Genomic DNA, 15,934 nt, shown 5'->3' with positions numbered 1-15,934 from the left:
GAAAAGTAGGCCCAAATGAACCAGTCCAGCCTTTTCTGGGCTGTAGTTCAAATACAAAGGAAAAATGAGCCAGAGGCCACTGTTTTGTTGTTGGTTAAGCTGTGGAAGAGGAGGTGAAGGGACCAGTGGGGCGGCGACCTGAGCCCCGGCAGGCAGAGTGGTTTTGCGTGAGGGCTGTCCTTTCTGGTCTCGGTGGGTGGCAGGTGCAGGTCCCAGCAGGGCACCAGGGCACATGGGCATGTGGCTCCAACATGGAGGCCATGGCCCTTCTCTATTGACGTCATAAGAAACATGAAGTCCTTCCTGCACATTCAACATGAATCCCTGGGTCCACTCAGAGCCTTCTGCTTGGCTCGTGTGCCTTTTAAAGCGAAGGCTCGGTTTTGGCCATTGTTGGACAGTGCATTTCGGATTTTTCAGACATCAGAGCACAGATGCTTGCTTACCTCAGAAGAGGCTGTATCTTAGTGACTGCCCATGCTTTGGCTGTCTTTGCTCAGTTATGATCTTAGGGCACAAGTCAGTGCATTTCTTAAATGAATCTTACTGGGAAAATGGCATTTGGTAAGAAATTCAAGTATTGCAAATGAGTTTATCCGAATGGTCAGATAATTGCATATGACCATGAGTGTCTGACAAATTCGTCAGCTCTATGCTCAGTGTTGGGCTTTGACCTGAGGGTCACTCACAAGGTACATACCATGTCCTTTTGGTTACACATCTGGTGACATCTATGGGAACTGACATCGTCATGGTAAATAACCACCTGCATACACTTATGCCCTTTTAATAATTAATGAATGCATGGCTGCCATTTATAAAAATTGTGTTTTAACAAACATTTCTAATCTTTTTTGTGGAAATGTATGGTATGAGAACTTCAAAAGCTATGCTATGGAGGACTTGTCCTAACAGTAGCTAAGAATTTCCACATGCCCTAGTGTGATAGGATCCACCTGAGAATTTTTTGCAAGTCAAAATAGGCAACAGTCAGTACCTACATCCATATTACTCTGAGATGATCATAGTTTTGAAATGATTTCTTGTGCAAATTGGTTTTGTTTCAGAGCTTGAAAATGTCTAATGATTTTACTGTATCCTTTGTATTTGGCAAATAAAAATGCTATTTGATAATTGCCTGTGAATATGTAACTGTAGAAACCATTAAGTGTGGGAACGCTCAACCATAGGATTGTGGCTGTATTTCTTTGGGAAATGGTGGCCATGGCCCATTTCTGAAGTGGTGGAAACACAGCGCTGTGTATATGGTGGAATCCTGGCTGTGCACACTTTGACAACAGGAGATGCTGAGGGACAGGTGGTGGCATGTGCTCGGAAACGTAAGAGGGACTGCACCCCCGCCCCCACCCTCCACCTCGATACTGTTGTTTTTCCTTTGGGTCTCTCAACCAAACTTGACAATACACGTTGAAGAAGAGAGGAATGTATTTCCATCAGTCTTGCTGCTGACTTCCAATATCAGAAAGGGCTTCTTTTATGTTCCAACAACTTGGAAAACCGATGTGTTTATTAATTGCAACCGTTGAAAGTACATTGTAGCGTGTATTCAATTAAGGCAATTGGAAATTAAGCTTCAGTGATAGTCATTGATTTTAAGACAGTCTGTCAGCAGGTTGGCTTGATCTAAAGTTTTAAATAGCTGCAGGCTGCCTGGAGAGAGTGTGGTGGAAACTTTGAACATAAGAACAATAACCCACAGTCCTGCCCTCACCCACAGCCAGTCTATGGCAAGGTGCACTGATTTCCCAGTCACAGCTGGGAGGTGCTCCCTTCCGGTTCCAGGTGGATATTTCCTGGTTATTGGGCTGTGATGACTCCTGTCTCATTAAGAGTTTCTCTTCGGGACATTCCTTGTGGGGATGGAGGTAAAGTCTTACATGGGTCGTTGTGAGCACACACACATGGCTTAGGGTTTCTCCCTGACCATGAGGGCTCTATCTTACTTTGTCTAGCTGGGCAAAGAGGAAAACGCAGTGGGCCATCCTAGCTTTGGCGGAACATTTCTTTGGATGCCCTTTGATGTTATTTGACGTGTGTGTATGTGTGTGTGTGTGTGTGTGTGTGTGTGTGTGTATAAAATCGTAGTCAGAGCGTGGTCGTCTCGTGGGCCCCAGCTGGCTCTGTGTCCTACACATAGTCAGACTGTACTGATGGAAGATATTTGCATAACGTGTTAAACTTAGGAGATTTTGTCTTCACAACTTAGAGAAATTTGGTGTGCAAATGGACACTGCCAGACGCAGTCTTGGTTTTGCTTTGCTTCTCCTTTTCTTCATTGCTTTGAACTTTGATATGCGTGTATTAGACTGTAGAGCTGGCTGTGAAGATGATGGACATGGCACAGAATGTACGGAAAGAGTCTTTGATGAAAACACTAAATAATTATAGTTTTTGATCTTATCCCGTAAGAAGATTCTTCTGTTTTGTCATTCTCTTCACATTCTCTTCATATACATCCCTTTTCAAGGAATTATTTACTTAGAAATTTTGGTTTAATCACAAGATACTTCATTCGTTACTCTACACATTGTAACATTAAACTCTGTTTTCCCACAGTTACACTCTAGTTAGAAACCTATGCTCTCGGGCCCCACAGGTTCTCAGAAATCCATCTCTATCCTCCCTCTGTCCCTCCCCTAATTGTCCTATATTGTTTTGTCTTCTAGTTTTAACTCTCATTTCTTTTAAGATGATTTTTGCATGTAAAGCAATGTCAATTTCTTATTATTACATTCAATTAATCTCATGAGTATTTTAAAACTAAATTGTTTCTATTTTTGATGAAATTAGTTATGATCCCTTCTAGCCTGGTTTCCTGGGTTCCTGCCACTATAGGGTTTAAAGTCAGGTAAAGGGGGCCTCTGAGCTGAGGGGACCTGGGGCGGGGAGTTTGAACAGGGACCCATGACCTACTCATAGTTCACATTCCTCAAATTTCTTGAGCCGCAGTGAAATCGTCTAAGGCAGCTATTCCTTTGTCTGATGAGTTGATGACCGAAGAAAGCGTGGTTTCCCATGACTGTGACCTCTTTGACACCACAGTGGCATTTGGGTTTTGTGGCTTCCTTGTATTATTAAGAGGTCATTGGCTCTGGGGGCATCTGGGACTTGGAGGCAGAGGAAGCAGTATCAGCAGCATGCCTCTAAAACTAAAGGTGAGTACCCAGATTATTACGTGACCTACATCTGCGTGACCACCTGTAACCAGGTGGGGTAAAGAAACCTAACAGATTGATTTTCTAAAAAAGAATAATTGATCAGGTTTTTAAAGATGATTATGAGAAGGTCTCTTAAAGGGTGATTTATAATCATTAATATAAAAGACTGAGCATGACCCCTGGAAGAAATTGATGTTAAAGAAAACAATCTCACCAGCACACGTTCCACAGAAGTTTGATGGTAAAGAGAATTATAGTTCAGATATGTTCTAGGTCTCAGGTCAGCTTCTCTGGCTCCCACCAGAAAGGCCATTGCCATGCAGTGAAGCTAGGATGGTGGAGGAGAGAGGAGACTCTAGGGCAACAGAAGTCTGAGAATGCAGAGTGGACTCGAGGGATCGGTCCTCACACTTGGACCAGAAATGAAGTTGCCTGTGTCTAAAGGACAAAGGCGCTCCATTGTCTGTTTCCTCATCTGTAACATGAGAAGGCTGAATTAATGGTCAATTTGACCTGGATGGTCAAATTTCTAAGACTTTGATAGTGATTGCATGAAGACACTGATAAACCATAACTAGACTCCAAACAAAATGGTAGCTCACAAAGAAAGCAGACGAAAGACAGTTCTTATTAACCTGAAAGGGTGGGGAGACACATTTTGAAAAGGCAAGGTGGCTGCAGGACGCTTTCTTTCTAGAACCCTCAGCAGCTCTGAGCATGGTGCGGGGTTAACTTCGGGCACCTTTTTTTTGATCTACAAGTTAGCAGCTGCTCCAACCCTCTCCCTGCTCCCCACAAACACATACCTTCCCTCTAGTGGATAAACAGGGTTGCAAATCAACAGAGGAGAGAGCTAGGTACAAGGCTTCCTCTTAGCGCTTCCGTGGCGGGACTAAATCATGCAAATGGAACCTTTGCTTCTCAGATAAGCAGAAATTGTCTCCACCTTGTTAGCGAGAGGAGTGTTTTTAGTAAAAGAACTGCTCAACTGTGACCTGGAATTCTTGTTAAGAGCTCTTTGACTTTCTCTTTTCTTCCTTGATGAATACAAGAAAGCAATCACAATCATCAATATCATCATATTACATACGTGTATATATATGCATATACACATATATGTTACTGTATACACACATACACACACAGTAAAAATAGTCAAATATCACAAGACGATATATAGAAAAGACATATAATATGTTCTCCTTTAACCCCGCTCACCTTTCCCAAAGGTCACCAATGTCACAAGGTTCTTATGTCCCCAAGCAGAAATATTCTCTCCACATACAGGGTTTCATATATAATGTTACTTTTTTATACCAGCACCAGCATCCTGTATACACTTTCTCCGTGTACCTTTCTATTCACTTACCTACTCGTATATCTTGGAGACTTATCAGCATATGGAGAATTGCTTTATTTTTATTGTCTGTATACTATCCCATGGTACAATGTAACGTGATTGATTTAATGCCTATTGAATGCTGCTTAAGTTACTCGTGTTTTGTGTTGATAAACAATACTGTAATAAGCAACTGCAAGTGTTTTTGAACACACATATAAATTTATATGTTGGTAGATTCCTAGATATAGGAGTCAAGTCAAAGAGGTGACAACTTAAACCCCACCAAAGTCTTATTTGTACACACCTGTCCCAATTTCCTTATGCAATTGGAGCTGCTATCAGTATGGACACCACACTTTGGGGACCCCAAATTGGAGTTTTGGGCAAACATAGGCATGCTCCTCCCAACAGTGGGATGGATGGTGGACATTGAGGCAGTGGTAGGTGGAGCGCCGATGGATTTCAGGATATGGGACTTTTTCTTCTTCAGCTCTCAGCTGGAAGTAGCCGTGGAGAGCAGTGTTGGGTTCTGTCCTGTTATTATAAATAGGCAGAGGCTCGTGATTTTGCCGTGGAATACACAAATATGTAATAACAGAAACAGAATTGTGTTTTGTGCAAATGTGTATTATGTTACCATAGGAGACTAACACACTTTCTGGGGTGGGACACGCACGCTGCAATCGGTACAAGTATTGCTCATGAATTCTCACATAACTGCAATGGTAAGTCTGGGTTTTGTGACTTCTATACGTTTTGTATACTTAGAGATCCTGAAATACTGTCATCAGAATATAAACTGACCAAGAGCGGGGGTGGGGGGGAGTGTCTTAACTGGTGTGTTTACATCGGATTTCATCTAGAACTGATAACCGGAGTTTTTGTTCACTGCATTGTTCCCACTCCCAGAACAGTGCCTGGTATACAGTAGGCACGCAATAATTTCTTGTTGAATGAAATGATGAATGTTTCTGTAACTGAGGCAACTTGAAGTATTGAGAATTCTATTTACTAGTGACCATGAGAATTCTACTTGTAAATGGCAAGAGATAAACAAGAATATTTACACTGAGCAGTAGACATTTTTCATTCATAAAGAAAGCTGGCTCTGAGATTGGGCACACACAGGTGATTGAAGCACAGCATCACATATTTATAAAAATCGTTTCCCTGGGACTAAATTTGCCTGGTATGAATGTGTGAGAGAAAAGGAGAAACACATTCTCTTCTTCTCCCACTTAATTTATTTTTAAGTGTCACATCTACACAAATTTGCAGGATTTGGACAATGCATGCTGTTATACTCTTCACCTAAATTTACCAACTGTAACATTTTAATATGGAGTTTAACTCCATTTGTGATGTTGGACTGTGTCCAGTGTAAGAATTCTACCTCCCAGCTCCCTGCTCCGCCGCACCTCTGGGCAAGCTGGTAAGACAGCCCACATGGTCCTTCCCTCGGTGACAGTGGAAGCTCAATCCACAGAAGCCATGACCCCTACACAGGAACCGTCACCCAGCCCCACCTTGTAACCAGAGCGATGCCCACATCCGCTGGCTCTCAAGCCATTTTCCGACATGCTTGGCCGTCTGCCGCATATGTGAGCAGTAAGTTTTTCTTACCCTGTGTATGTGTATGTGGCATCATCAGTCTGGACATTTGAACCAAATCTGGGTAGGAGGTCCATCTCACTCTCAGGAGTGACGACTAGTGTTTGACTGCACTGTCTCCTCCTCCTCTTCTCTCTTTCACAGATATTGTTGTTTTTGGCTGAACCATGTGACAGTTATCTGTAGACATGATGCTCTAGATACTGCAGATTTATTTTCAAAGAGCAAGGCGTTCTCCTAGACGACCACAGTCCAATAGCCACCCTGAGAATATTTAATGCATAAAATCTTATCTAGTGTGAGCACATATTCAAATTTCCCCAATAATAGCCTGTTTTTCCCCCCTTAACCTAGGAGCCAATCAAGAATCACAGGTGACACTGAGTTGTCACATTTCTTTAATCTAGAAAAGTTTCGTGATGTTGACATTTTTGCAGAGTCCAGGTCTGTTTTTGGATCCCGATTTCTCTCATTGGCGTGGAAGGTTCTCCAGAAGCCGGGTTCATTCCATACGCATTCTTGCGGTCATGAGAGTCATAAGTTATCACCTGTCCAGGTGTATGCACGAAGGAGAAGAAAGATGCTGTGTTTGTAAACTAACCCTCGCGATGCCCAGCCAGTCCTCACTTCTGTGGATGTTGCTGTGAAAATCTGTCCTCACCCAGCCTTGGAGGGTCGTCTTGGACTCACGAGGCTGCCCATCTGTTTGTGTGCCCAGGGGCCCCCTTAGTCACCACACAGGTCTTTAGAGTGCCATGAACTAATTGTCGGATGTTTCTTCAGAATGTTAGTTGTTTTTCCCCCCCCCCCAGACTTCAGGCTTTTGTTAATGTAATGCATTCCTTAGTCAACTTCAGCTAACTTCAATAGCCTTATCTTTCACTCACAAAACACATGTGGGACTCCTTAGAGACCTCAATTCCATGACGTTTTGGAATGCTCTCAAATTGTGGCTCACAGTCTATTTGTGAGTCATGAAATTTATTGTTTGTGAATCCCAACCATATTTCCAAAAGCTGACTGGAATGGGGGAGAAAAGGAGGGGGAGGGGAGGAGAGGAAGAGGGACAAGAGGGGAAGGGGTGGCGAGGAGGAAGAGGAGAGAGCAGAGGCGGAGAGGAAAGGGGGAGCAAAAGCGTGTCCGGCTGAATCCAGCGGAAGGGGCAGGTATTATCCAATGATGCGTGCGCGTGTGTGTGTGTTTCGTCCTCTTGTAAAATGTGCTTCTTATTGTGAGTTGAAAAAGTAATAAAATCCCTGGTCTAGACCATATTTTACAGATATCGCGGTGACAGTGGCTAGCCCACAAGGCCAGAATTGTTATGGCCTCCTGGTGAAAAATAACAGAAATAATTTCAATGAATTTATTTATTGAAATAAATTGTAGCGAATCTCTTTGGATTATGGTGAGTCTGGAAGAGGGCTCTGCCTTTGTAACTGAAAGTGCAAACCTGTGAATATAACAGCACCTGCACGGTCCCCACCCGGTGGGTTTGTCCTATCGCAGCACCCCCCCTCCCCCCAACCCCCACCCCTGTGGCACCATTTCTGGATGGTTCCAGGAACATGCTCTGTCTCTCGTCACCTAACGCTCCGTGCGAGCCCTGGCCCCTCAGCGAGGTGGGGAACACACTGGGGGCGTGAGCAAGTCATCGTTGCAGTGACTCTCCAGGGATGAGCACAGGGTGGGTGTTCCCGAAATAACTGTACGTTAATGACTGAGCGGCTGGAGCCACCTCAGCAGTGATGCCAGCACAGGGTGGGGAGGGAGAGGGAAGGAGAACAGGAAGACAGACGCCAAGGCCCACATTGGGACCCCCGTCAGGGCACATCAGATGGCCAGTCGCAGAGCTGGGGCCAGCCTGAAGGAAGCGGTGCTGTCTGTCTGCGGTGGCAATCCCCACCAGTGACCGGGGTCCTTGTTACCCAGCGGCAGCTCCATCCAGCGAGTGGAACAGAATATGTTCCACCTTCCACGACAGAATGAAACGCACACTCTCCTTTCTAAAACCACTTTTATGCTCTTGGAAACGTTTCATGGCTAATTCACAGTCTTTATTGGAATGTGCTGTGGAGCAATTATCTTTGCTTTTTTTTTCCTTTGAGATTCTTTTTGGTTTCCTTGTTACAGAGTGTACCTTTTCTTCTCACCCCCTCACCACCTAGGAAGCCGGACTTTAGACTCTGTGATTTATGCTGTGATTGCTACTTTGTCAGCTATCACTTGCTATTTCATACTTTAAATGTTCAAAGTTACATGGGAGTCAACTCCATGGGTACGTACAGTTCTTTATTTTTCCCCTTCAAGTCTGACATCTGATTGTCTAGATTTGATAGGTAAAGAGGTGAAATAATGAAATAAATAAATAAAAACTGTGGCTGCCTACATGCCAATTTGTAAAAATTAATGCCAAATTATCTTTGGAAATGCCTGGTACAGCTGTGGTTCTCAGAACTGCTTCAACCCCTGGGTCTGATGATTTAAACTTTCCAGTTCTCTTTTTAAAAACTAGAGGTGGTAAATCATTACTTTTTGACTCCCTGTCCTCCCATCTTTAGGAAAATGTATGTATAGAACGTGGTTCTTAATTGGGGAGCCACCATTAGCAATTTGGATCTGTGTTCAGATCAAGAGAGAAAATAAGGACATGGAAAGGTCATAATCACACAGTTATAAATTTACTACGTGCAAAGCACCAGTGACTTGCCGTAGGTGGTGGACACCCTTTTCCTCCCCCTGTCCTCTCCGCCTCCTGCTCTCTCCTCTTCCTCCTCTCTATCCCCTCCCCTCTTGTCCCTCTTCCTCTCCTCCCCGCCCCCTCATCTTCCCAGCCCTTAAAGAATTTTCAGTCTTTACAGGAAGATAAGAATGTGTTACATGATCCATTAAATGAGCGGCTTCCTGCAAGTCATCCAAAGGATTGTGGAGGTTTCTAGAAGGGAGCGATCCATTTCCCCAGGCTTGGTGGGGTTGAATCATGGATGGCCTTGACCTTCCAGCCTGACATGCTCCTTAGGCAGTGAGGAGCCTTCCACATTTACACACGTTGGATGTAACAACCAGAGTCCACTTCTGTGCAACTTTGTTTCTTTATTTAAAAGAGATGTCTTTATGGTAATCTCCCCCAGATGCAGCTCTCGCTCTGTTCTGATAATGTTTTCTTCCATGCATTGTCTTCATTGTTACAATTTAATTCATTTAGTCTTGGATAAAAAAATAAATGCAGTTGGTAAAAAGTCAAAAGATACGTAATGAAAAATAAGTCCTCTTTTGTGTTATTGTTAAAATAGCTTGTTTAAAATGTGTTTCATTTAAAATACTTCTTCATATAGTTATTTCCCATTTCCTCTAAGTTCATTCTTAGCTATATTTATCCCTTTTCTATTGCCCTTGTAGTAGAATAATTTTTTCCACTCATTTTTTCAGTTTCTTGCATATGGTGAATGCTGTGAATATTTTTATAAACTGATTTTTACACTTGAAACAATCTTAAATTTACAGAAAAGTTTTAAGTACAGTAGAAATAGCTTTCCCCCGAACCATTACCCAGATATCTTAGTGCGCGCTTTGTACAAACTAGGACATTGTCTTACATGAACACAGTACAACCACCCAAATCAGAAATGGTCATGGATGCATTGCTAATGGATGCCATCTAATCAATCCTAAGGCTCCTTTCCTGTTTTGCCAGTTGTTCTAATAACTTCCAAAGAGAAAAAAGGTCCCGGGCAGGACCACACATGGCATTTGCGTCTTTGGTCTCCTCCAGTCTGGAGCAGTTCCTTGGTCTTTCACGGACTTTCATGACTTTGGTGTTTGTAAAGATTATGAGCAAGTAATTTCATAAAATGTCTCTTAGTTTGAGTTTTTTCTGATATGTTCTCATGGTTAGATCCAGGATATCACAGAAATGATGCTGCCCTTCTTACGGAATCTTAACAGGTGGTCCACGAATTGAATTTGTCCTGTTACTGAGGATGTCCTCTTGGACCACATGGCCACTGGATTAAGGGAGGGTCCCCAATTACCGACCCCAACGTAACATTATAAAGTTACAACGTAACATAGAGTTCCATTCTTCCCCCTGGAAGCAGTAAGGAATTTGTGGGAGGATACTTTGACACCGGGTGAATATTCTGTTCCTCTTCAAACTTTCTTGTATTCATTTGTTGCTTTCCATGTGTCTGGACTCTTGGTTTCCTATTTTATTCAGTGGGTAATAATACATTACCCCTATTGATTTTTAAGCTCAGATTGTCCCTGACTTAGCCAGTGAGAGTCCCTTCAAGGCAGTTTCTGTACATTTTGACATGTGTATCTCTATCTTAACCTTGACCTTTTTCTCTATCTCTGTATCTGTCTATGCAGAGAGACAGACACACATGTGTAAACACATTTATGTCTCTATTTTTCCATATGTATCTCCATTCAACATCAGGAATTCACACCAACACCTTCGTTCCAATGCAATATCACAGGCTTCATTCTAGTGTTCTCCTTTTTCATGTTTGTAGCTCTCTTCTCCGATACGAGCAACCTGGTTTCATGTACATCTACACGTTATTTGATCAGTTCTTCTGTGTATAGACAATCTCCTGTAACTGCTGCCACCCTCCTCTGTGTGTTCACTGCCCTCGCCTTTTCCGGCTCCGACACCCAGGTCTGGGCCACCGCAACGCCTCTGCATTTGGCCTTGGTGCAGCTGCTCGTTGGGTCTCGCCCCCCCAATGGCTTTGTTCAGGAAAGACAGGGGAAGAGGAAGAAGAGGCGCTCGTGGGACAAAGGGAATTGACTCGTCCAGCTTACTGACTTCTGCCATTTACATTTGTTCTTCAGATTATTTTGTCAAGTGCCTCAGGCAGTCGTTATAGATAATGATAACTTACTTCCTTATTCCAAATGTTATACCTCCCTTCTTCCCCATTTGAATGTACTGCCTAATACTTGCAGAATGTCATTAAACAGTAACGAGAGGAAGACTTATGGGAGGCCTCTCGTGTTTCCCCACTTCCCATAGTGCTGGCTTCTGAGTAGAGGCAGGTAAATTGCACCAGGGTGATCGTTCTTAAACGAAAACCTGATCACACCATACCCCTGATCAAACCTCTAGATGGATTCCCATTGGTTGTCACCTTGACGCATGGCCTGTGAGGGCTGCGTGCTCCAAGCTCTGACCTCCTCCAGCCCTGCCTTGGTCTTTCTAACTCTACGGTGTGGCTGACACCTGGCTGGTTGGCCCCTGGTCTTCCTTCCTTCTCACCTTGATGACCTGCTGTGACACAGTGGCTGTGAATCCAGAGTTAAATGCACAGCGCCTGGCCCCAAGTCCAGCCAGGTGAGGTGCCTGCAGGGCTCTTGCTGAGAGAGGTCTGCAGAGGGCATGGCGACACCTCCAAAGAGAGGCTTTAACGTGGCATAGGTGGTCCAGCAGGCAACACCTGGACTGGGTGAGGAAGTATAGCAGGAATTACCACGTCTGAAAAATGGGGATGGGGCATCTAGGCAGAGAGCCGAGCACAGAGGCAGGAGAGCGTGACTTTGCTGTCACCTGCCAGCAACAGATGTGCTGTGTCCCTGCCACATGTCAGCAGCATGGCTTTGGCCAGTCAGTCACCTCCCTTCTCTGAGCCCCTTTGCTTTACTGGCAAAACCATCTGTCTACATTCATGCTGTATACTTTCAATAAGTTTCAGCACAGTCCCCGGGATAGACTTTGTCGTCTCACTTTAGATAAGGACATTTTCACACAAAGATGTCAACGCACTTGTGAGAGGTCACTCGTGAGAGGTGACACAGCAAGTGGGTGCAGAGCTGGGGTTTGAACCAGCCACCACCTGGCTCATAGCCACACTGTGCAATGGAAGGTATTAGGTAATGGGGCAACTTATTTACAGCCAGAGACCTGAGCTACCCTGATTTAGCACTAAGAATGTTTCTGCTCTTTCCTGTGTGTGTGTGTGTCAGAGAGAGAGAGAGAGAGAGAGAGAGAGAGAGAGAGAGAGAGAGAGGAAAATAACACAAATATCGATTACTTATTTGAAAAGTTTCATTTCAAAGGGTGGAAAGGTTGGTTGCATTCTTGCCAACACCTGAAAAATTTCCATCCCTGTCCATCACTGTATTTCTAAGATCAGGTAGTTAGAATTTAGTTACAACTTAGGGAGGGGTGTGTGTGTATTTCTCTGATTTCCATCCATCCAGAATGGCGCACAATAATTTTCATGGGGACGACAGTGGATAAAGGGCTCATTATATTTTTATGGCAAAACACTGTCATTTTTCTTATATCTTCACACAATCACTAGAGATGGAGAGAAGAGCCAGGACCTTTGAAATGCGCTCTCTCCTTTCCTCCCCACCCCTGTCATGACTCCTTTGCCTCCTCCCATCCCCACTCCACCAGAGAAAACTGCTTCTTGCATGCCAATATGGAAACCATTGGGTGGAAATGGGGTGCTGAGCATTTTTGGGGAATGGCTTCACCTTGGCTCCCAGCACCCTGAGCACATTGCAGACTTTCATTCTGCTATGTATGTATGGAGCTTGCCAAGAACAGCCTGACACAGAGGTGTTAAGCCTGAAACTCTGTGCCTGGTTCAGAAGTAAACCCTAACCCGTCACCTCTCTGCACATCACAGACCTGGCTGTTGGTTCTCTTGACCACGCTGGCAGAGAAAGTGCCTCTGGCATTGGGGGAGTTGGGTGGGGCGGGGTCACAGCTGAGTCATCAGGGCGCAGAAAGGGAGTTTACCAGACCAATGGGATTCAGATTTGGCCGAAGGGGGTGGGCTCCACACAGGAAAGATGGCGCCCGCCTGCCATCTCCACGGCTGTGTGCGGAGCCCACACAGGGAAACTGGTGACTGTCCTCCAGCCCTCGCCAGAAGCCACACACCTCAGTCTGCCCCTCCCCGCCTGTATGCCTCTGACACCACCTGAGTCACCGTCCCTCTGCTGGAGCCCAAGGTGAGTGCCTGTGAGTGAGATTCTGTGCACAGGTGTTTAAGAGGATGCCTGGGTTTCCCGCCGCCTTCCATCCCACTTGGATTGTCAGAATCCCCACTGTTTTTTAGTCAGATGTTGTGGGGGCTCCTCTTCCCGGCACCAGTGCTCTGGGCTGGGGAGCCTGGTGTGGGACTGGGGTCCCTCACTCCTCTGGGGGGAATCACTGCGGCTGAGATATCCCACCTGATTCTCATCCACCACACACCTGTTCTGTGTCTCTGCCCCTCCTACCAGTCTTGTCCTGGCTTCTTTATGTTTTCAGTTATAGGGCTTGTTTGGCTAGACTTCAGATGGTTCTCAAGCTTGATTGTTCTGTAAGTTAGTTGTAATTTTAATGTGTTCATGGAAGGAAGCAGGCACAGTGTTTATTTCACCGTCTTGGATCTCCATCAGTGTCATGCAGGTTTTAGGGTAACGGTGTGCAGGGTAATTCCTGTCCCCTCCCCCCACACCCCCTTCTGACATACTACTGAGCACATCTTGCCCTCTGAGCAGCGCAAGCTCCTGCACTGTGACCACGAGGCCCTCTTGCTGTTTTGGTAAGTGTTCCTCTCCTGGCTGGCTCCGCCAGGCAGCTTTTGGACTCTCTCCTGGCCCAGCTCTGTACATCACAATCAACCTCTGGGCTCGTCCTTACTCTGTCAGTGCTTGGAGGGGATGGAGGTTGAATCGTGATTAGTGCAGTTAGTTAATCACTCTTTAGGAGAAGTCATATTTGAAAATGCACCGCTGTTTGCCTACGCACAGCCTTAAGACCCCACTCACCCGTCCATCCTATGACACCATTGAATTCTGAACCCTCCATCTGGTGCTCAATAGACATAGAAAGATGTCGAAGAGAAAACCCTGCGAGTCACTGCTCCCTTGTGTAAATAGTCGTGTTTTTAAAATTAGGTGAGAACCACAGGAAGAGGTATTAATAGAATCTGGTGAATTGTGACACAAGTTCAAATAGAAAGGTTTAAAATATTCCTCACTTCGGGTTGAAGGGCAAGTTTCTTTGCACAAAGAAATCAGAAGTATCCCACAAGTGAATATCAAAGGATTGTGCAAGTCAGCCACACTGAAATTCCATAAGAATTGCTTTTCTTGAGCGACTTTCATCATTGCTGTTATGTTTCTAGGGTTACTAGTAAATTCTGGACCCGGGTAGAACCGCTTGAAATAATTAAACGACAAGAAACCACAGAATCGAGTCATCGAAATAAGGATTTTAGAAAAGCACTCAGTGAAATGGAGAAAAATTGCTATGGGTATGGAGTCCTTCTTTTGAACTCTCTTTAAAAAATGTGGAGAAACAATAGTAATTTGTATATTTCTCTTGCTAATTTGGTACCTCTCCCTCCAAACGCTTGATTCACATAATGTGTTAGTTACGTGCTTATTCTATGAGTTAAGAGAGATTGTTAAACATGGAATGCTACTATTACGGAATAATTTAATAATTTAAAAAACATTATTTTATTGTGCTTTTAAGTATCTAATAGTATCAGACATTTTAAAGCTGGAAGGACCCCTAACAATTTTTCCAGTCTCTCTGTCTTCTGTTTAGTCAGTATGAATATGCCCATTTTACAGATGTGACAGTTGAGGCCCAAAAGATTAAGGAATATTTTCAGAAATTATAGCAAAACAGAATGCACAGTATGTGCTTTTCTATGTAGCTTTAGAAGTTTTCATTGAATGAAAGTGTATGTTGTTATGTCCTGTAGTCTATCAATGTATGGCTGCAGGAATTGGCAGTTTTTTCCATCTTCATTTATTGTGGTACCTTGTTTGCTTGACTTGTCAATATGTTACTGGCATATAGATTCTTAAATTCTCTGGTCTCATGAAGTTTTTTTTTTTCCTTGTCAATAATTTTTAAAGCACATCAATAGTGAGAAATGACTTTTGCACTCACAGTAAAATGCTTTCATATGTGTCCCATGTTGGAACTTTCTAATGTGGGTTACGGTCTGGTTTCCTATGCTTTGTGCATTGAAATATTGGGTTTTTATACAAAAAGAGTACCATGAAGGAAGAAGGAACAGCATGCATGAGGTCTCACCAGCAGGGCCCGTAGACTGGGAATGGGGAGATGGACGACAGGTGTTGGAAGGCAGGCTGCGGTGCTGGGGTTCACCTGGTAGGCAGGGAGGAGGCACCAGAGGCATGTGAGCAAGTAAGGGACCAACCAGCTCTGTGTTTCATGGAGACTGAGCTGCAAATATGAGGAGAAAGGGTTTGAATATGGGCCCTGGCAGAGGGACACAGTTCTGAAGTTATCACAGAGATCTAAGTGACAGATACCAAGGCCTACATCAAAACAATGGAAGTGGAAAATGAATGAGAAATGCCGTCAAAGCAAACTTTTTGCTTGCTCGATATCCTCTCTACTTCCCACCTTACATGCAGGGCTCGACTTTAAGCATCAGGAATGATGAAATCTTGGGACAGGTGACTTGCCAGGCTACCAGTAAAATGAGGTTGCCCAGGCACGGCCCCTGCACACACTGAGGAGCAGTGATGCATCACGGCTGTGATGGCAGCCAGGGGAGACTGCAGGAAATCATGACAGGCCTTCTTAGCATCCCTTTCCAACCAGGTGTCACTGTGGGCAGCAAGGCGATCCTTGGGGGCTGTAAGACGGCTGGAATGGCACTAACTGGAGCATCGTGGAGTCTGCTGTTTATTCTCTACAGTGACAAAGCCTGTGTGTTTAGCTGATCCAACGAGCATTCTCAGTGTCTTTCCCTTGACTTCCTGCACCGCACACTGTGGAAAACTAAGAGCTTGCCTTGGTAGCCTCCTTCGT

General features: G+C 44.4%; 1 protein-coding gene across 3 annotated transcripts in view; it reads left to right on the top strand.

The window, feature by feature from the left end:
• The window catches only part of PDE10A (phosphodiesterase 10A), a 475,662-nt gene that overhangs the window by 2,693 nt on the left and 457,035 nt on the right, over nucleotides 1-15,934 (top strand). The gene's annotated exons all lie outside the window — the stretch shown is intronic.

This window comes from Rhinolophus sinicus, linkage group LG05 (assembly GCF_036562045.2).
Source record: "Rhinolophus sinicus isolate RSC01 linkage group LG05, ASM3656204v1, whole genome shotgun sequence".
Classification (NCBI taxonomy): Eukaryota; Metazoa; Chordata; class Mammalia; order Chiroptera; family Rhinolophidae; genus Rhinolophus; species Rhinolophus sinicus.
This window is presented reverse-complemented; position numbering and strand designations above follow the sequence as displayed.